The sequence below is a fragment of the Watersipora subatra genome, chromosome 11 (genome assembly GCF_963576615.1).
Source record: "Watersipora subatra chromosome 11, tzWatSuba1.1, whole genome shotgun sequence".
NCBI lineage: Eukaryota > Metazoa > Bryozoa > Gymnolaemata > Cheilostomatida > Watersiporidae > Watersipora > Watersipora subatra.
Window position 1 is genome coordinate 30,884,132 of NC_088718.1, and position 22,405 is coordinate 30,906,536.

Here is a 22,405-nt window from a genome sequence, read left to right on the forward strand (position 1 = left end):
TTGCCAAATCAGTTGATATCAGCATCAGAATTAAATTTTTAGCTGAGCTAGAATTTATTTTGGTCATCTCAAATAGTCTACGAAGATGAACTGTTATAAACGAGCGCATTTGCACAGACATGCTAATGGCAAAGAGTAGCTTTATTATATAAGCAGAGACTGAATAGTGTAAACAAAAGCTAAAAATATGTTTTAATAGAAACTTCTAAACTATTCAAAGAATTTCAATAGTGTCTATATAATTAATGAATAATGTATAATCCTAAATGTTTAGGATTGGTTTGGAGTGCGCGAGAGGACAACTCTGCTTTGCAGAGTAACCTGGCAGTAACCCTATGCTTAATTTGTACATGTATGCGTTGCAGTGAAAGGCATATTCATACACACCAACCTTACAGTGTTAAAGGCCAACTGAATGAAAAGGGACTTTTATACAATTTATAGTCAATTTGTGCATGGAAAAAATTGACCGTGTAGACAGTTAGGAATTTTACTCAGCTCAAGATTTTGAATCAACTTGGCTTGTACTAAAAAATACCATGGCAGTGTAGAGTGCTGTAAAAGATTATCAGTTGCAATAATTATGCATTCAAATATTGCAAATTATTACAAGGTCAATTAGCATAGTTGTAGTGTCAGTCTAGCAAGGTAAATGTTGCAAGTTCAAATCCTGTGGGATGCAATATTTTTCCATTATCCAATGGTGGCTTTATATGGACAGACACGGTTCTCATCACAGTACAGGCTGAATGTGTAAAATTTTGTAGATTTTGGTGCATTTTGCTTAGAAATAAGAGGAATGGTAACGCTGTAATTATTAGTTTGTAAAGCAAAGCTTTTCTTAACCCAACTATTCATTACATTTTATATTTAAAAGATACCATTCTTACCTAATAGTTTGACAAAAAAGCTTTAGCTTAAAAGAAAGCATTAATGATAATGTTTGTTGTTTTTTACTTTTATTGAGTTAACTTGTGTTAACAACATCGAAACAAGAATTTTTAAGGCTTACTAGGTTAACTTTTTTTAGGCAAAACATCAACATAGTGAGAACTGCAATCTCTTTAGGGGAAACATAATTATGCAGAGTTTTAGTAGGAAAGCATCTTCTGTGCGACCTAAATTTAGTACAGCCACCGATATAGCTTGCTGCAAAAGCCTACTCTTCAAGTTTCTGGCCAATCTCCTAAGCGTTCTAAAACAACATGATGGAGCACACTTTTTAGTCAGTATTGTTTTAAAGCTGGTTTGGTATCTTGGGAAAGTCTGTAAAATGAGTAGTGTTCAACATTCTCCTAATTTTTAACTATACTAACAGGTTAATAACTGGTTTCTTTGCAGGTAGAGCAGCATATTTACCAGTGGAGGCAAAGTGGTCAAGATTGCCTAACCTTCAAACAACAAGTTGATGTTCAATTTCCAAAAAGGCATCCAGTGACTGAAATGACATCAAACCTTAAAGTTCTTTCTGTAGCTGGGTGTGTCTACAGTCAGCAAAGTTCTCTTGCAAATTGCTTCAAAGATCTCTAGCTAAAATCATATTTTAAACGTTGTGCAGAGCCATTAGTTACAGCTACCACCACTGCACACATTATACTCGAGGTGCCAGGAAATGGTCACACAATTTGCAAGACAATTATGGAGCTCAGTGTTTTGAAGCTCTACAGCTTTATTTGACAGAAATAAAATAGTCCACTTTTGTTGATGTTTTATGGTATTATTGTGAATGCTTTGATTTTTAATCTTTTGGTAATGTAACAGTTGTTTGGCCTGCTTTTGATAGGTTGCTCCATTTGCACTAAAGACTTTTAGATTTATACAAACTCATTGTGTTTTAAGAATATTTTATTTGTCACCGTTGCACTCACTTAAGCAATTTGTTTGACGTACTTATATTGAGCTTTCCTTTTCTGTAAACTCAACTCCTTGACGGGGTTGCTTAAAAAGTCAATTTTTTTCCTTATGAGTAAGTTTGGGCTTTTTTTAAAGAAATATGCTGACAAATGTTGATAAATGTGAGTTAGATATACATGCATGCAATCTGCACAGTGTGTTCAATGTTACTGCATGGTTTCATCGAAAGCTCTTATCTGAAACCTGTTATAATCCAAAGGGCCCCACATATGCTATATTTCCCAGTTTTGCCTCAGTAGCAATGAATTGACTTAATCAAATTGTATAAGTAATAAATGTGGCCACAGGTATGCAAAAATCCCATGATTGACATTTATGTTTTAAAAATTGGGTGTCTCTGACTCTACCAGGCATATTTGGCAGCATGAATATATGCACTGTTTTAATTAATATACGTTTTAAAAGTTTTCTATTTGACAACCAGGATGGTTTCAATACTAATTACTTGATGTCAATACCATCATAGTTTTTATTGCAACTTATTACAACTTTTTTAAAATGGACAAAATGCTTGTTTTTGCCATGCATGCCCACTAACAAGCTATTAAGGGAAAGCATAAGTTTTCAATTTTATGAATAATACGTATGATAAACTTTAGATCAAAGCACACACAGATGTGCCTGCAAATCGGTTTTCTTAAGATCTGTTGGCAAAATCCCTGAAACCCAAATTAGTTTGCTTTTTTAACCAATTGATAGAAAATTAAATGATGCAATAAAGGTTCATTACAACTAAAAAGAACCAAACTAAATATCATAATTAGCTAAATTTATATAAAAAGAAAAGAATTAGAGCTTGGAACTAGGACTATCTAATTCAAGATATAAAAACATAATAGGAGGCCCTGAAATTAATGAGAAGATAACTTCTCTTGCAAAAGAGAAGACAACTCAGAATTTTGTATAAAGATTTTCAAATTTTACGCTAATGGGAGGTCCTCCATTTCAAACTACAGAGCCTCCTAACCTGCAAAATTTTCCAAAATGTTGAACTCTCCGGCAAAATTTATGCAAAATACAAAATAGATACGTATGTGATCAGCATGACGAGTAGAGTTGTTTAAGCATGTTTCTAGCGAAGCCTCCTATCAGAAGCCTCCTATTATCAGAAAGCCCTATATCGTGGATATATTTTCCAAAGTGGCCTCCTATTCAATCTAATTTGACTATATATATATATATATATGTATATACATATACAATGTATATATATGCAATGTATATATATACATATATTTATATATATACATAAATATATACTAGCTGTACTACCTGGTATTGCTCAGGAAATAAATTTTTTTTCTTCAATATTTTCAAACAAGTCATTTTCACACCACCCAGGATATAGACAAATAGTGCTTTCCCCATTTGTTAAGGTGAGAGGTTTCCAGGAGACATAAACCACCAAAAATGTATACATATTTGTGGTGGTTTTATGAATCTTTAAATGCAGTACATAGAGGCTATCTACATGTTGTCTCTGTGATCAGAAATCACTCAAGCATATTTGAATTTTTATCTAACACTTTTCGGAGTAAACCTTGCTCGTAGAATCTACTATTGTTGTATTAATCTTTTTCCTTCACAGTTAGGACTTTTTTATCTGTTTTTTATTAGTCATAATAAAAAACTGTTCGCAAGCAAATATATGATAAAATTAGAGTTAAAAGATGTTAAAGCAAAAAGTTAAAACAAACATTAAATAAAAAAAATTGAAAATACTCATACAAACAAAGAAGTGTTTTTTAAACAGAACTGATTAAAGAAGTTATTTCAACTCAAAGAAATAGCGTAAAAACATGAATGAAATGAAAATTTTGTAATATTTGTGGACATTTCATTTTCACATCACCCAAGAGGTAGACAAATGGGGCATTACCAATTTTTTAAGGTGATGGGTTCCCCAGTAGGCATATAAACCACCGAACATGTATACAATATTTAATATTTCAAGAATTTTATTGTTGTACACAAAGTTTATTAAATGAAAGTGAAAATATCAATTCTCTAAAACATTTTACATGTATGAGCAAAGAAGCTTGTGCCAATCTAAAATATTTTCAGAATAAAGAAGACACAAGTTAAGGCGTTTAACCATGAGATAATTAGCCAGCAATGGCTAAATGTAGTCTGTTTTACTACAATTATTGCAAAAAATAAATTGATAGAAATGTGATATACAAAATGAAACAGAAAAATCACGAATAATAACAATGAAAGGTTACTGTTGCTGTAGAATATATTCTTGAAAATTTGCCGAGCATACTGCTAGTGTATCACTGAAGCGCTTAAGGGTAAACAATGTTCTTGGTCTGATCGAATGGTGAGCGAATGTATAGGCAATTGTTACTGCCTACTCGGTATAGCGTAACATACAACTGTCCATGTGAAAAGCAAGGTGTTAGGAGGCGAATGCCGACAGTTTCGAGTGTTTGACATTGAGATTTGTTGATAGTCATTGCAAATGACAGTCGAACAGGAAATTAAATATGTTTAAATTGAAATGACACATTTTTCGGACTTAGTGGTATTCTAGGGTCAAACATTTATTTACCCATCGCAGCTCTGGTAAGCACTGTAGCACAAATAAAAACTTGTGATAGATTTTCAATGATCAATCTTGTTTTATTACAAAGTCTAGGTAAGTTCCCCTTTGGAAGATGCATAATTGGGGCACCAACGCTTTGTTAAAGATTACGAGGAGGTATACTGGCGACCCGTAATGAGTTTAAGAATTCTGTAGGATAATTGACCGAGTCATTTTCTTTAACCACACAGTCTATTATGCTAAGAAATGAAATCGTAGTCCTAAGAATTTTTTCAAAAAGCAATTGATTGATGTGGTCAACAGTATCATTTTTAGGTGCTAGAATTACTCTTTCTTTCAGCCATTGGTGCTGAAGATAGTTTTCGTGAATATTGGGGTAAACTTTTTGTAGTAAATTTTCTTCTGTGTCTGCAAAAAATCTGCAATTTTCAGGAAGAGAAATAAACCCATTGTTGACCGGTAGCTTTCCATCACCAATATTAAAAAGTTTTGCAGAAAACTACCTTAAAGCGCCATCCCCTTGTAGATGCACTCTCATATTTGTCATTAGTTTACAAAATTCTACACAGTGCCATATATAAGGATCCTTTAAGCAAGCTTTGAGTTCATCAGCTGGAGTCCCTCCAGGTATGACCGTAAGGGTTAGAAAAAAATCGCCAGCATGAAGTACTCATCACCCATAAACTTGTCACTGTTATAAAGGTCTGTAAGTGTGCGATGAAAAGCTTCCAATGTTACTTTATGTGCCATTGTGCATTCATCCCAAACAATTAAATTCACTGCTTGTAGTAATTGAGCCAATCCAGTACCTTTAGGTATGTTGCAAACGGGAGTCTCCAGACGTCTTATATCCAATGGTAGTTTAAACATGGAATTTAGACGTTATCCCACCTTCCATCAACATAGCGGCTATACCTGAAGATGCGACTGCTGGTGCGACTTGTCGGTAGATCTGATTTTAGCAAAACAAAAGATTGAGCAAGAAAGTTTTATTAGTTCGACGGGAGCATGCAAGAAAAAGATCGCTTCACGCTCATCATCCACAGCTTTTAAAATTTTTCCTTAAACTAAAGTCTGATCAAATGTAAGGTTTAGTTCTGTGCCGCTAACAAATCTATTTAAATTTGCCTGGTCATAGTTAGTTTTTTATAGCAATTCTGTCTGTGGAAGCAGGTATAAATCTCTGCATGGCGATGTGAATCCGAGTTGCTTTAATCTCTTACCAAAAATGTTAATGGCTCTGTCTTCTAACAAAATCAAAGCTTTGTTGAAAATTTCGACTGTGAAATCTAAAGAGATCTGCAGTTGAAGTTGATTTAATTGTCGACATATATCTTTACTCATGTTATTTCTATGATCTAATAATTAATGATACATGTAATTGTTTAGGATCCGACAAATTGCAGCTAATAATAATACCAGCAAAAAGATTACACAACCGAGAAGGTGAATCTGAAACTGAAGCTTCCTGAAGAGTGCTGTGCTACTGTCTGTCATCTTTTAGTAATCCTTGTTTGAGACATGCATCCTTATATGTTGAACAAACGATTCCGTCGACAATTCGAAGCTGTTGAAACGAAATAGGTCTCGCAATTTGTGTAGTAAAATGAGCAAGTGAAAACACTCTACGTTTGTTTGATAAACGGTATATACTGTTCCCAGCGCATCTGAGGCTCGTATGTAAGGCCAGTTTTCAACTACTTTCCCTTTTTTTCGAGATTACCACTTTTTGTGCTGTTCACGTTTAATAAGTAGACATTTGATGATATAGAACAGCTTGGGCAAACTCATCGTTTTCGCATACTTTAAAAAATTCTGTTAAAGTAGTCCTTGGTGGTTCCTGTGCATGTTGTTCAATGTTGGCTTCATTGAAGTATACACGCTGACTATTTTCCAGATGTACGCTAACGTGTGTTACAGCAGGATGTCTCTGATGAATTGGAAAACCTAAAATTCTCCAAACAGTCTCATTGCTGGTAATTTATCTACCAGTTTGAAAGGCAATCACTTCATCCCTGTTATTTTCTATAACAAAAGCTGCTTGATCACTACCGTTGTGAATGTATTTGCAAATGTATTTTATGGATTTAACCAAATGACAATATTTCACATTTAGATTGGTGTTGAAAATTATTGATAGAAGAGGACAGTATGGCACAATCCATCTGCGGTCAATTTCTATTTCTGTGCCATCGTGTTGATATCTTGCAAAATTTCCTCCAATCCTTGGCATTAGTTTTCTATACTGTCGATATCCATCATTAGCAGTCAGAGTGTCATGAATTAGTGCTCGCGGGTATTGTTTGGTGGATTTTCCGTCTTCCATACAGGGAGAAAGGCGATTGAGGTTGCCACATGGTCCATGTACCAGTTGCTTGGTAACGATGCGGTACAGAGTTGGGTCTTCCTCGTTATCTGGAATTTCTGCAGATATTATTGAGTCGACCTGAAATGAGCGTATTTTTTCTACCAGCCATAGAAGAAGATGACAATGAGGCAGACCTCGTTTTTGCCATTCAATGGAATAAAGGAAACATTGAGCATCACCAAAAATTTTTTCCTTGGTTAGCAAGTTGAGCAGTAGTTTCACTTTTAGCCCAAGCACTCTAGCTACAATGTCCTGTCTGTCATGAGCTGCTTGTCAATCTTTGAAAGCTTCTTTTATATCCGCCCATTTTGGATTGCAAGGTAATGCTATAAAGAAATATGGCTTTCCATGTTGTCTGACATAGGTCATAGCATCTTGGACATACTCATGCATGTATCGAGGGCTTCCAGTAAAGGAAGAAAGAAGAATTACTAATTGGCCGATGTTCTGTGCATCATCGTTTAGCATAGCGTCTCTTAGGTGAATGTAAGTGTCAGCTCTAAGTCTTCTTTGGTTATGTCTAATATAAGCCAATCTTCCACTTTCAATTTTTGCGTGCATGTCTGTCAGAAATTGATGAAGCAGGTACCTGCATCTGAGTAAGTGGTTTGATCCTGTGTTTCATACTATTATCCTAAAAGCATAAAAATCTATGGCAGATACTGTCTTCCTTTGTGCTTCATTGCCTGTGTTTGGGTCCACCTCCCTAATTGTAAGATGATATCTACCTTGTCCTTGCCAGTATGTGATTGTGTACTGTGTCACTTGTGCAACACAATATCTCTCTTATCAAAGTCCTGTCCTACAATAGAAATCGCTGGTTTGTCTAATTCAGGTGCGTTATATCTTCGTTCATGTTCTACAGCTGGCCGCCTATCTGCGTGAATTACAATTTTCAAACTGTCATCTGTTAGATTTTCCATGAATGTTTTAAATTGCTGAACGTAGTTGTTGTAGCGGTGCAAATCCTGGACAACGCCACCTCTAAAACCTGAAACATTTTGACATCTTTGATTTATTTCGTCATCAGAAATGCCCATGAAAAATTTTTGCAAAATACTTGTTGCTTTTGTTTTTAGCTGGCAAAAGTGATCAGTGCAAATGATAAATCTGTCCTTGCATATTGAAAGTGGGCATAAAACCGTGTTCACTACTTTCTCTTGAAACTCTAAAAGATTTCATCTGAAAACAATGGTTATATTTGTGAATATTAGATAGAAAGTGGCGAGAGTATGCGCTCTCTCCAATCATTGAACTTTGCAATGGCTCAGGTGGTGCAACAATGACTGGTATTTTGACTTTCAATTAGCGCAACGCATGCCTGGAGTTTCGTCCTTTCACTTGAGTGTTTGACAATGGTGACCAATTTTTATTTATGTTTCTTATTAAGCAAAATGAATCACTTTCATAGTGAAAGAAGCTGTCATAAGAAAATGCTGCATAAAACTCTTCTTGCCAAGATGTTCATCTTCTTGCAGCAATCCTCTTTCGATTACACGCTTGTCTTTGTGCACGTTGTTTGTCAGTCATCAAAAATCTTACAGATGCAATCCTCTCCCGATCACACGCTTGTCTTTGTGCACGTTGTTCGTCAGTCTGTGATGCTCGGAGTTCAGTACTTTAGCACCGGCTTTCCTCAGCCTGTCTCTTTTAAGACTTTCTTCTCTTTCCTCTGATGAATCATTGCGGGTTCTTTGCTTTGGAGACATTAGAAAATGTGTAACTTATGACAATACATGCATTTAACAGAATAATAAAAAATATATGACAGAATATGGTAGTATTAAAAAGTAATAATAACAGTAGTAAGTAATAACAACAGTGTTGGAAAAAGAATAATGTTTATACTTTAAACGCAATACTCAAATTATGTTTAAAAAATGCAAGTTGAAATAATAACGATAATCAAAGAAACTTTAAAAAGTATATTATAAACTTTAAAAGTTATAAGTTTATAAATATAATGAGAGAATGTAAACCTTTATATATATTTTTCAAAGTATGTAAATGTATGTAACTATGAGAAAGCGAGAAATAACTACTACTTGTAATATTACACAATAAATCTTACAGTAAAACTCACAGATAATCTTACAAATGCTGTAAAATTGATTACGAATTACTAATTGATTAGGTTTAGAAGAAAAATATGTGTAAGCTAATAGACAAAGTGAGCACTGATAGGAACTTTTGTGAAACGTATGTTTGACAAATGCAATGTTCGTCTGTTGAGGAAATTGCCCTTGTTAATATATTATATCCCTATTAAAACAACGTTCAATAAAAAATTGAAAAATATTTACACAACCAAAAATCTTTTAATTTGAACTAAAAGAAATAAATTAAAATGACTTTTGAAATGAACAAAACTTTTGTTCGTATTTAACTGTTTGACTGTCGTATGCGCATTTATGCGAAATCTATGGTTGACTGATGTATGCGCATTTTTGTGAATTTCCAAGCAATTGCGCATTAGCTTAATTTAATTATTTGTTGACAACATAACCAACGATCTTTAAAACTTTCATGATAATGACAGGTATTCATGGTAATTTTGTCTATAAAATTATTCTAAAATAACGAAGCAATTTCAAACTTTTGTTTGAGAATTTTCAACTTGAAAGCGAACATTTCTTGTGTAAGTGTTGTAAGTACCTCCCTTGTTAGAAAGAAGATAAATACTTATGTTGATGGAGTTATAACCAATTCAGATTTAGATTGCGGTTAAACAGATGATTAAAGTACCAGCACTGACTCTGGTGGTAGGAAAAGAAATATTTTTGTAAGAGTAAGTTGTAAGTTAACATTATTGGGAAAATAGAATAGTCAGTGGAAAGGTTAATGATTGTGGAGCGCCCTATAGTCCTTACATCAATGTTTTTTGTTTTCTTAAAACATGAATATATATATATATATATATACATGTATATATGTAGATATATGTATACAAAAAAATGTAGACAAAAAATTGTTTCCTCACACCGGTTAACCCATATGGGTGGTAATTTCTGCTCTAACTCAGGTCTCCTACCAGAGACCTGAGAGTTAGAGCACTCGCATCAAGATCTTAGCTGTTCCCAATCTCACACTTTTCTGTAACTCACCTGAATTGATTGCTATCGGTATCTGAGCAAGCCACATTTTATGCGCCGGTGTTATTGCCTTCAGTGCCCCAATTACTACCGGAATTACAGTTGTTTGTACATCTCAGCATTTTTCAATCTCTTCTCCAAGAGGGAGATATTTCTCTACCTTTTCTTTTTCTTTGCTGGCTATATTGTGGTCTTTGGGTACTGCTATATCTATTATAGTAGCCCTCGTGTTCTCCTTGTCTGCCACCACTATATCTGGTTGGTTTGCTAGGACATGCTTATCAGTTCGGATGTAGAAGTCCCAGAGGATCTTAGCGCAGTCATTTTCATTGACCTTACCATAAGCCTCCCACCAGTGTTGTGGTTTACTCATCTCATAGACTTGTATACACAACACCGGCGACATGAATATGCCGCTCAGTGTATGCGTTTCTTGCTAGCTGTTTGCATCCACTGATGATGTGTTAGATGGTCTCAGGTGCATCTTTGCACAGTCTGCATCTAGAATCGTCTCTAGTGTGATAGATTTTTGTTTGGAGCTGCCTTGTTGAGAGCACTTGCTTCTGGGCTGCAATGAGCAGCAACTCTGTATTGCCCGTTAGGTTTCTTTTGTTCAGCCACATATATGTCAGGTAAAGATCGCGAACCTTAGACATTTGTTGGTGGTAAGCACCATGAAAAGGTTTTATGTGCCAGTCAATTTCCTCATCATCAGGGCGAAGCTCCATTGTCAGAACAGCCGATTGAAATTCAGCTAGCAACTTATCTGAAGTAGCCATGGAGGCTGCATAGGCTTTGATGCTTTGTTCTTCCTTCTTCACTGTCTGCTGTACTCTTTTGAGTCCCCAACCGCCATCTTTCCTATCGAGATGCAATCCAGTAGTATCAGATTTTGGGTGGAGTGCTCCATTCATGGTCAGCAGTTTGAGAATTGCTAAATGTTTCCTTGATGGCTTCCTCAGTCTACTTCATTATGCCTGCTGAATATCTTATTACTGGCAGTGCGAATAGGACAGTTGCGCAGCTCTCTTTAAGCCTCTTCAGCCAATTTGCAATGGTGTTATGAGTAGTCTCTTTATCCCAGATGTCCTTCCAGAACTTTGAGGTGCTTGATCAGGAAGGATCTGACATTGGCCTCCGCTGTTCACCTTTGAAACGGGAATACACTCTAGATCAGTGGTTCCCAACATTTTTTTAATTTTACCCTTTTGCAAAATTTTCAAATACAAATTCCCTCCTGGAAAATGTGAAGTGTGAACCTATACTATATTGTATTCACTGAATGGGCTACACAGGTAAATATATGTAGGTCAGCAGCATATATACATGTATTTATTTGTTAAATAATTAAGAGTAGCATATATAGTAATAAATCACGTCAAAATTATTGTTATTTTGGTACACTCAACGGGTGTGGGATGAGATTATGAATTTTAATGAGACTGCTCCTACTGATGCCCCTGTGCAAGCTTACACAAATCAGGCTTTGTTTTTTATAATGCACATCTCAAGTCGCTTTCAAGAACAAGTCGATTAATTTTCTCCTATTTAAGGTACAGCCTTGATGAAAATCCTACTTTGCGTGGGTAGGTACAGTTAAATGGCATCAGAATTTTTATTGCTTTTTCAGCAATGAGTAGAGAAATGTTTCTTGTTGAAAGCCAAAATTGGTCAATAGACATTGATCTGAGATCATCTTTCAGTGTAGAAATGTTGTCTAACTCAACAAACTGCTATTGTAGCTTCTCTGGAATTTCTTCAACAGTGTGTTGAAATGGATTTCGTGTGATGCTGAGTATCTTCTTTTTTCTGAAGGTAGCTCAGGGAAGTAACATCCAAATTCTGTTATAAAATCAGAAAGGTGTTCAGTAATGGTTGCCACTAGACTGCCAGGGGCAGGTTTTGTCTTCCAATAATTCAGTGAGTATGGGAAAGGATACCGTGTTCCCAGTGCAGGTTCGTGTATGCCACAGTACCAGCTTTGCTTTGAAAGCATCAATGCTGTCATGAAAGGCAAGGGAATGATGATTGTTCTTTTGTAACTTCAAATTCAGCTTGTTTAGCGAGGCAAATGTATCAACCAGGTATGCAGTCTCAAATACATAGTTATCAGCTTTCATGGCTGCTAAAAATTCATGTTGGCCTTTACTTTCAAGAAATTTCATAAACTCGGACGTAGCTCAAAGAGCCTGCCCAACATGTTTCCCTTGGACAATCACCTCACTTCAGTATGAAATAACAAAGTTGTAAACACCACATCACTTTCAGAACATAGTGCTGAGAACAATCTGGTATTTAGTGCTGATGCCTTGATGTAATTCACAACTTTTATGTTCACATCCAAGTTTGATTTCAACGCCTGTGGAAGAGTTTTTGATGCCAATGCTTCATGATGATTGAAGCAATGCACTCCTTCTATATCAGGGTTCTTCTGCTTGATCTGTTTTACAAAGATGATCTACATCCTAACATACACTAGCAGGTGCCCCATCATTGCATACATTTGCAACTTCTCCCAAGCCAACTTGGCCTTTTTAAGGAAATTGTCAACTATTTTCAACAGATCTTTTGCTGAAATTGTTCTAAGCAAGGGCTGACAAAACAGAAACTTCTCTTCAATGGATGTGTCATGCACATATCTAACATACACCAATAGCTGGGAAAGACTGGCAACATCAGTTGACTCATCAAGTTGTATGGCCCAAAATGGAAATGCTTTGATCTTAGCAACTACTTTCTCTTCAACATTTGCTGCAATATCATCAATGCATCACTTCACAGTGTTGTTGGATGGTGGGAGGTCTTGAAATTTTTGCCCAGCTGGTTTTTCAAGTACTATTGATGCGCAGTCTAACATACATGGCTTCATCAGGGTCTCTCCTATTGTATGTGGCCTTTTAAACTGAGCAATATGGTAGGAAACAGCATATGAAACTGTAAAAAGTGAATTACTATGAGCATAAAGATCTCCATTTGCATCACGTCTACTTCTGTTTACTCGCCGCTCTTTGGACAAAAAGTAATCCCGGTCGTTCTCAGCTAGTGTGGGGTGAATTTTTTGCGAGTGATGCTTTAACTGAATGAGTCTCATGGAGTCATTTGAGAACGTTTTGAGGCACATCACACATTGCGGAAGCCGAAGACTGTTTTTCATAAGATACGAGAACCCATAATCCGAGTAACTCTCAGTGTAGGTTCATTTCTTTGCCTTTGACGTCTTGCACTAATTGATAGTTGTAAAAATAAATCAGCGGCTGAAAAATATTATAAACGACCTAGTATCTGTTTGTACAATAATAATCATCTGTGACTGTATTGATATTTTTTATTTGATCTACTATATATATATATATATATACTATAGATGCATGATTATGTGACTTATTTGAAGAAAAGCAAGTAAGACATAACATGAGTGATAATAAAAAACAATAATGCGAGCATATATGTAATTATACTTGTACAAACAATCTTACAGACTTTTTTCTTTTACATGTGATGCAGTAGTTGATAAATGAGTGTGTCCTTGTGTCAAATACAAGCACACTGTAAGCAGTACAATGTCAAACTAAGCCTTAGTTTGACTTTAGTTACTAAGGTCATTAATTAAGGTCAAGCTGGCTTATTGGAATTTTTCCAAACTGTTGGCAAAGATTATTACATTTACAGTACCTACATGCAGACTGTATTCCAATGAATGCACATTAAAATGTACTTGCTCTACTACCCCAACAAGAATATGCATGTAATAGAAGGGGAATGAGAACAGAAAACACATCTAGGATTTTGTTAAGGCTTAAAAGCGCGTTCGCAAAATGGGAAATTATAAAAACTAAAATTTCCCCTTTAAAATGCCAAATTCCTCCCTGGAAGGGACTTGCCCCCAGGTTAGGAACCACTGCTCTAGATGGATTATTGATGAACAGTTTGTTCATTCTCTTGTTATCCCGCTTTTTGGTGTACCGCTTCAGCTGTGCCGAGAGTGCTCCTAGCTGCTGTTTGGCAGATACTAGAGCTTCTATTGTGGCTTCCCTTTTTGGACGCTCCAAACTGTGGAGCGTTAGTGGACTCATCTTTCACTGAGCCTACTAACTTTCTTGCGCAAGTCCTTGACCTCATTTTGTAGCCTCAGCTGCCGAGATAGAATGGCTTGAAGCCTTGTTGACAGTAGCTTAATACCCATCTCCTCCAAGACGACTGTTGCCGTACTGTAGATTAGGGCATTAGCCTCACCGATCAATCCAGTTGAGATCGACTCCAGTGCCAAGTTAATGTATTCTAACAGCTTCTTAGGTATGGCCTTGCTAACTCTCCGTAGTGGTACTCTGCTTCCATAATCATTAGCAGCTGGCATCTTGTTGATGGTACTTTCTGCAAGCTCTTTCACCCTTGGGTCAAGGTCAAAGTGCATGTCTTCTTCAACCCGTGAGTCAACACAACATTGCATATGTGTGACTGTGTGTTGATATGCACACCTCGTTGGTCGAGGTTACTTTGGCGAACTGTTCCCTAATTTCATCTACCTCAAGTTCCGATATGAGGTGTTGCTTGATTATGTTACTCCTCTGAGTTACAAGTTGCTTAGTGGTTAGTGGCACTTCAAGACACATGTTTATCCACAGTTGATGCATCCTTCCCATGTACAACCATTTTTGAGGTTCACTCATAAAGTAGCACTGCATGAAGTCTGTTTTACCAGTTCGAGTCCATTTCATCCGTTTTGAACCAGTAGCCCATTTTTCACTGCCTTGTCCTGGTTCAGCTACAAGCAGCGCGGACCTGGTTTGACCGGACGACATTTGCGCCGGCATGGCTTTGGTTATTGCACTCATCACAGAGGTTGTAGACGTTATACAAGCAAGGGTCTTGTCTAAGGACCGCCAAAAGAGTGCAGTTGTTGGGGTTTGAACCTAGGACCTAATGATCAATGTCACGATACCTTACCAACTGTCGCTATCTGTCTTATATATATAATATTATATATAGATTATATATATATATAATACAGCTTACATATATATAATTATATACATATATATATATATATATAAATATATATATATAAGCTGAACCACTCGGACCAAAACTTTTTTTTATTTACCATAGTTAACATTTATCAAAATTTGCCATTCTAACTTTCAAACTACATATCATGAGAAAAGTGTTTTGTGTAATTGAAATAAATTAACAGAGAAAGTAAAAACAACTGTAAATGTTTTCAAACTTTGTCAAACAACTGTAATTTTTAAACTTCATATAATGAGGAAACTGTTTTGTGCAGGTCAAATAAATTACAAAAACAATTTTAAAGAGTTCAGATATAAATGTGAAATGATTAGCAAGTAATAGCTAAATTAAGTCAGTTCTGCTACGACTACAATAAAGGACGGTTCGGTGATAATACAGTTAATAGGAACTGAGAAAACAAAATAAAAATCTTGAATATGTTGCATTAATACTAGCAATTCTTGCAACGAAGAGTGTGTTTAACCTATTCACTACCGTCCATGTACAAATTAAGCTATCAGCCTAATGCCAGCCACTTCACCGAAAATTTTTGATTTTGCTTTATGATACATATACAATTTTTTCAACATCAAACTTTATCTAGAACACTTTTGTTATATCTTTTAATTGGCTAACATACAAAAAAATAGTGACTTGCCAAAAATTCAATGTATCTATACTTTGTGCATTGCTAAAGCTATGTGAAGCTATGATCGCTAAGAAGCTGGAACGAGTCTCTACAACGTTCTTTACTTTTACAAAACTATCACTTTCATCACCATCAGAGTCATTGCTGCTACTCTAATTATCTGTATGATCACAAAAATCTGAATGTGAATTGGCTATAATTTCATCAGCCCTTCTACTTCTAACACAGGATGTGCTTGCACTAAATAATGACACTAAATAGTTTTAATGATACTTTTCAAACAAAGATTTAAAACTGCTTTGCAAATTTAAGCTACTTTTATAGAAAAATCTTTGGACAACACTGTCAATACTATAAAATTACCAGATGTTGTTAATTAAATTGTCAACAAATAATAAGATTAAGTTACCTTGCCATTACTGGGAAAATAAAAAATGGGCATACAGGAGTCAGCCATAGATTTTGTATAAATGCGCATACAGCAGTGAAAGGGTTGAAGTACATCAAGTTCAATATGTATATACATATATTTGCAATAATATACATATATTTAGATATATCCAAATTTTATGTACATTTGTGTTTTTATGTATACATTTATGCGGCACCAAATATTTATTTTGTGTTTTCTGTCTTATAGCTCATTATACCACTTTAAATAATAAATAAGATTCACGAATGCAATGCTATCTTTAGTGCTGTCGTTTTATGCTGTAACATATAAAATCTATCTGACAAACGTCACAAATGTCCCATTATCATAAGGCTTTCAAAATTATTTTACAAAAACTTGTGAATTGTTTCTGTGTAATTCTGGATATCACCATGCAAGTTTAAAATTGACTTACTTATTTGTACATTCAAATAATACCAAAGTCTGATTTTTTAAATTCTTTCAAAGTACATCTAGCTCGATTACTGTTTTTCTCCAAATAAAATTACTGAAAGGTAAAAACGGTTTGCGTAGTTTCACTTGCAATATATATATTTTAGTAGTTTAAATTATAGCATCAATTATTTAGCTACTATCATTAAAAGAAACAGTTTATTGTGAATGTTAATATAGCTATTATTTTAGCCTGGCCAAAATAAGAACTGTTTTAGCAGCTTCAAATGAGGGCTTTGAACTAACAGACTAGATGTATGATTTGTGAGTCCTTCCTTGGTGTGTCAGTAAACCACGCTCAGTCTTGAACTCTTTTGTACAGATACCGATGAGGCACCAAAAATAACCACAGTTTCTGCAGACACCTTTTTTATTGTTAACATCTCTCTTTTTAGGCACTTTTTTGCAGTTACCACATAAATTCAGTTTTTCGCTTGAATTTGTTGTGTGTTCAGTAGTTTGGTGGTTTTGCAGAAGTGGCAATCCTTTAAAAATTCTTTCACATCGACCTATCAAACACCAGATGAATTTGCATTTCGGGTTGGGGCATTTCATATAAAGCAATTCAGATTCTCTGCGCTTTAATTGGCCGCATATACAATAAAACTCATTATTTAGAGTTGAGAATGCGTCGTTCATATGGTGATGCTTTTGGTGAGCTTGAACCGTCAACCGCTTTCCCTCAGCAGAGCAGTTAAGATACATGCAAAGATACTTTTTGCAAGTCTTACACTTCCATATTTTATTATCAGTAATTGGAATGGTTGTGCCACATGAGCAGGTATTTCGTCTTACTGATCTCATTGGAGTTGTCGTGTCAACATAGCCCGTGCTTCTTTCTCTTTTTAGATGCATCAAATGCCGATGGTTATAAACACTCTTCATGCATTTTGAAATGTAGTCACATTTTGGGAACATGCAGATATGAAGGGAGCAACTTTTGCATTCCACCACATATTTATAAGTGCTCGGAGTTCGAGTTCCGCAGCTGCATGTTTTGGATATAATGTCTTTCACAGCAAAGCTACAGTTTGCCAATTGAACAACAACAGTTGTTGTAGAGTTTGCTTCAGTGTCCATCTTCGGTGAAAATGGTGGGACATTGTAGTTCAGAGCTGCCTTAAACAAATAATTTGTTTCTCAATTATCAAAGCTATTAGACTTAAATAACATCGTTCAGTCACAATTGTATATTTGTATTTCAGTTTGTTCTGTATTAAAATTCTACCCTAATTAATACTTCCTGTTATGATGATAACAGTTTTAAATATAGAACAAGAAAAATGTATAATCTTTTATTAAAATTGTTTCTAGGCCTCTACCTACATGTTGCCTAAATATTTTACTACGTAACTTTTTTTGGTGTAATAAATATGTAATTGGTTTCCAAAATACTTAATTCTGTGCAATATTAATGCTCAAAACAATAATTTTTTAGCAAACTTGTTTTAGTTTATGCACACTCTTTATCTTCAAAAGAAAAATCTTCTCTTGCTTGTTTTTTTTATTCCAAGGAACCGGGGTGCTCTTACATATACTCTATACCTTCGCAAACTCAGACTGAAGTTTTGGAATGTTATAAACATGATAATCGTGATAAAAATCAAGTTCTAATGTTTATATAGTGTAGCTTACCCATGAGCCAGTTTGCAAAATTATATCATTAATAGTATATCCCTGGCTGGTAACTTCAGTCTGCCTAAAACTATCAGCTAGTTTTTCAACCACCATCTTCATATGTTGAGGAGCAAAGCTGACAATAGTTCCAGCCAATTCCAAAAGCTAAAAACATGACTGATCAGGTAATAAGTTTTGTATCTATTGCTATACTATATCATAAATTAAATATATAGTATTTTTTGCTAAGGTTATCATCTCACCACCAAACACGAGCGAAGCGATTGGTTGGATGATTTATGATAAATGCATATGTGCACACAACTCCCAAAAAATTATCCATTGACGGCCATTACCAAACCCTTGTACCAAAATTTTTTCAACAAATTTAACCATTTTTTGTAGAGCCGTTTAAGTATAATAATGATACAAAACCCATATAAACCTATTTAAATATGTTACCAAGCCTTTGAAAGGTTAGTGCAATATCCTAAAACTAACTCATCTGATCGGATTATACAAAAATAAACAGATTAATTCGGCCTAAAATCGATATAAAAACTTGCCAAGCCTATTTTAATCAAAATTAAGACTGGCCAACGGAACGCCGAGAAGGCGGTGCGACGGAGAGTAAAACTATTAAGTCGTCCGAATTTTATGAAAAAAGTGGGCACATTTCACCAGTCTATCACATTGTCTAATTGCCAAAGTTTTCTGTAATTAACGTTGAAGTACTGAAAAGTAATCATTTATTTGCCGATTCTACTGGACTCTAACATTTTGGACACTTATAATGAATACTTTGGTATTCCAACTGACGTCGAATAAAGTAAAAGTAAAAGAAATGGCGATGGTATTCTTATAATGATTCTTTTTCTATGTTAATGATTTATAACAATACAATATATAATTAACGTACAAGTAGTGAAAAGTAATTGTTTCTTCTTGCCAGATCTACCAGACTCTGACATTTTGGATACTTATAATGAGTACTGTGGTATTCAAACTGATGTCCAAAGCAGTGAAAGTAAAGGAAATGATGATGATGTTTTTCTAACGGTTCTTATAAGATTATTACAATATTTAATGGTAAGAATAATTATTTGATTTTATAAAATTTAGTTGTAAGAATAATCATTAGAATTTACAAAATCAAAGTGTATAGTGACCAATGGTATGCAATATGTTACCGTTATTTCTTTTCTAAAGTGTTGTTTGATGGTAATATGGCTACGCCCAATTTTGAGGTGCTGCTAAGCCAATTATATATATATATATATATATATATATATATATATATATATATACATATATAAATGTATATATATATATGTATATATATATGTATATATATGTATATATATACACCGTATATATATGTATACATATATATACACAGTATATATATATATATATATATGTATATATATACACAGTATATATATATACACACAGTATATATATATATATATATAAATGGTTTCCTCACCCCGGATACCCCGTATGGGTGGTAATTTCTGCTCTGACTCGGGTCTCCTACCAAAGACCTTGGGAGTTTGAGCACTCACCTCAAGATCTTAGCTGTTCCCAATAGCACACTTTTCTGCAACTCTCCTTAGTTGATTGCTGTTGGTATTTAGGCAAGCCACATTTTATGCGCCGGTGTTATTGCGCCCAGTGTCCCAATGACTACCTGGATTACAGTTGTTCTTACATTCCAGCATTTTTCAATTTCTTCTCCAAGAGGGAGATATTTCTCTACCTTTTCTTTTTCTTTGCTGGCTATATTGTCGTCATTGGGTACTGCTATATCTATTATAGTAGCTTTCTTGTTCTCCTTGTCTACCACCACTATATCTGGTTGGTTTGCCAAGACATGCTTGTCAGTTTGGATGTAGAAGTCCCAGAGGATCTTCGCGCGGTCATTTTCATTGACCTTACCAGGAGCTTCCCACCAGTGTTGTGGTTTATTAAGGCCATACTCATCACATAGACTTCTATACCCAACACCGGTGACATGATTATGCTGCTCAGTGTATGCGTTTCTTGCTAGCTGCTTGCATCCACTGATGATGTGTTAGATGGTCTCAGATGCATCTTTGCACAGTCTGCATCTAGGGTCGTCTCTAGTGTGATAGATTTTCGTTTGGAGTTGCCTTGTTGGGAGCACTTGCTCCTGGGCTGCCATGATTAGCGAGCCCAGGAGCAAGTGCTCCCAAAAAGGCATATATATATATATATATATATATATATATATATATATATATATATATATATATATATATATATATATATATACGTATATGTATATATATATACATGTATATATATATATATACATGTATATATATACCATATATATATTTATATACATAAATATATATATCTATATATATTTGTAGATATGTATATATATATATACACCTTCCATATTGAAAAACTTACCAGACAACATAAACGAACGATTAAACGCACTTTCATCAAATGAACAACAATGTAACAGAACAGTGCAACCATACTAAGAAGCACTCCGCAAGAGTGGATACAACAGCAAACTACAATATGAGGCTAACATGAAAACCATCTAAAAAATGTAACAGACAAAGAAAAATCCGATGGTACATTCAGCGCCAATGTTGCAACCAATATCGGACCAAAATTATTCAACATAGTTACGACATGCTTCCCAAAAAAACACCCACTCCAAGCAATATTTAATAGACAAACCTTAAAACTGAGCTACTCAGTAATGCCAAACATGAAACAATCATTGATGCGAGCAACAAAACCCTTACTAAAACCATTACACTACGAAGAGAAGACAACGAAAAAAGTTGCAACTGCAGACAAAAGAACAACTGTCCTTTGGAAGGAAAAAGCAGAGCCAAAAATGTGATATATCAAGCAACATTGAACAACCATACAAACAAACAAGTAGCGACCTACATATGACTTTGCTCAACCGAATTTAAAACTAGATACAGCTACCATAAAGCCTCGTTAAACCACAAAAACAGACAGCACTACACAGAACTGAGCAAACACATTTAAAAATTGAAAGACAGCAACTCAACATACAATATACCATAGGAAATATTAGCTCAAGTACAACCATATGCAAACTAAAACCAAATGATGCAAACTATGTTTAATAGAAAAACACTTCATAATGTGCAAACCACACTTAAGCATATTGAATAAAATAAATGAATTGACTTCTAATTGCAGACATGTTAGAAGTTATTTTCTTGGTTACACTTAGCACTAAATTACATGATTAACACAGCAAGGCCATTTCTGACATCTCGGCATATTCGGTAAAGATTTTCATTTTAGTACAACCGCGTCTGAGGAGTGCATCGCACGAAACAAATTTGTAGCGCAATTACTAAAAGTTTAATTTCTTCGAAATATTTTTTCAAATATATATATATATATAGAATTATATAACTATGTATCATACTTAAAGCTAAAATCATAGTGCTCAACATAGTCAGGTTGAAGTCTACAGCCTGAAGAATGCACAAGCAGGAAACTGTGAGCAGCTGAAAAAAGATAAGTGAACTACATGTATTTAATTTTCCAACTTATATATATATGTATATACATATTATATACATATTATATATATGTATTTGTATGCACTATCATAAGATTGCATATAAATATATAACAATTATAACATTATATTACCATTATATTATTATTATAACATTATATAACATTATATTTATAACAAGAAATGCAATATCTCATATATATATAATATTGCATTTCTCCTATTGCAGGGAGAGATATAAACAAATAATATTTTCCTTTCACTATTGCTGTTTGTTGCACAAAATAACACCCAGTACATTACAGCTACCATTGCAGCTACCATGGTAGCTGCAATGGTAGCTGTAATGTAACCATGCTACCATGTAATCATGTAGCTGCTATGTAACCATGGTAGCTACCATGGTTTTTTTGCCTAAATATTGTTAAATGTGGAGTATTGTTAGTCTTTTAAGCATGACTTTGGTGCAACAGAGTGGTACTTGCACACTACTTAAAATCCAATAAAACTAGGTCCGATGATATTTAACAAGTTTTTTAAACCAATTATGTAAATGTAACAGTGATAATGTAAAGAAATATTGGTTCACATTTGTAACGCCAATAAATCTTATTAATAACTAATTGAGCTGTTATAATTATCAATCATAGTTTCACAGTATACAATAAGGCTTGTAAGGCTCCTTATTGCTGACAATTTGTTTTGGAACTCAGTTGCCAATTTTACACCATAATAGACCAAGATCTGGACATAGGTGTGATAAAA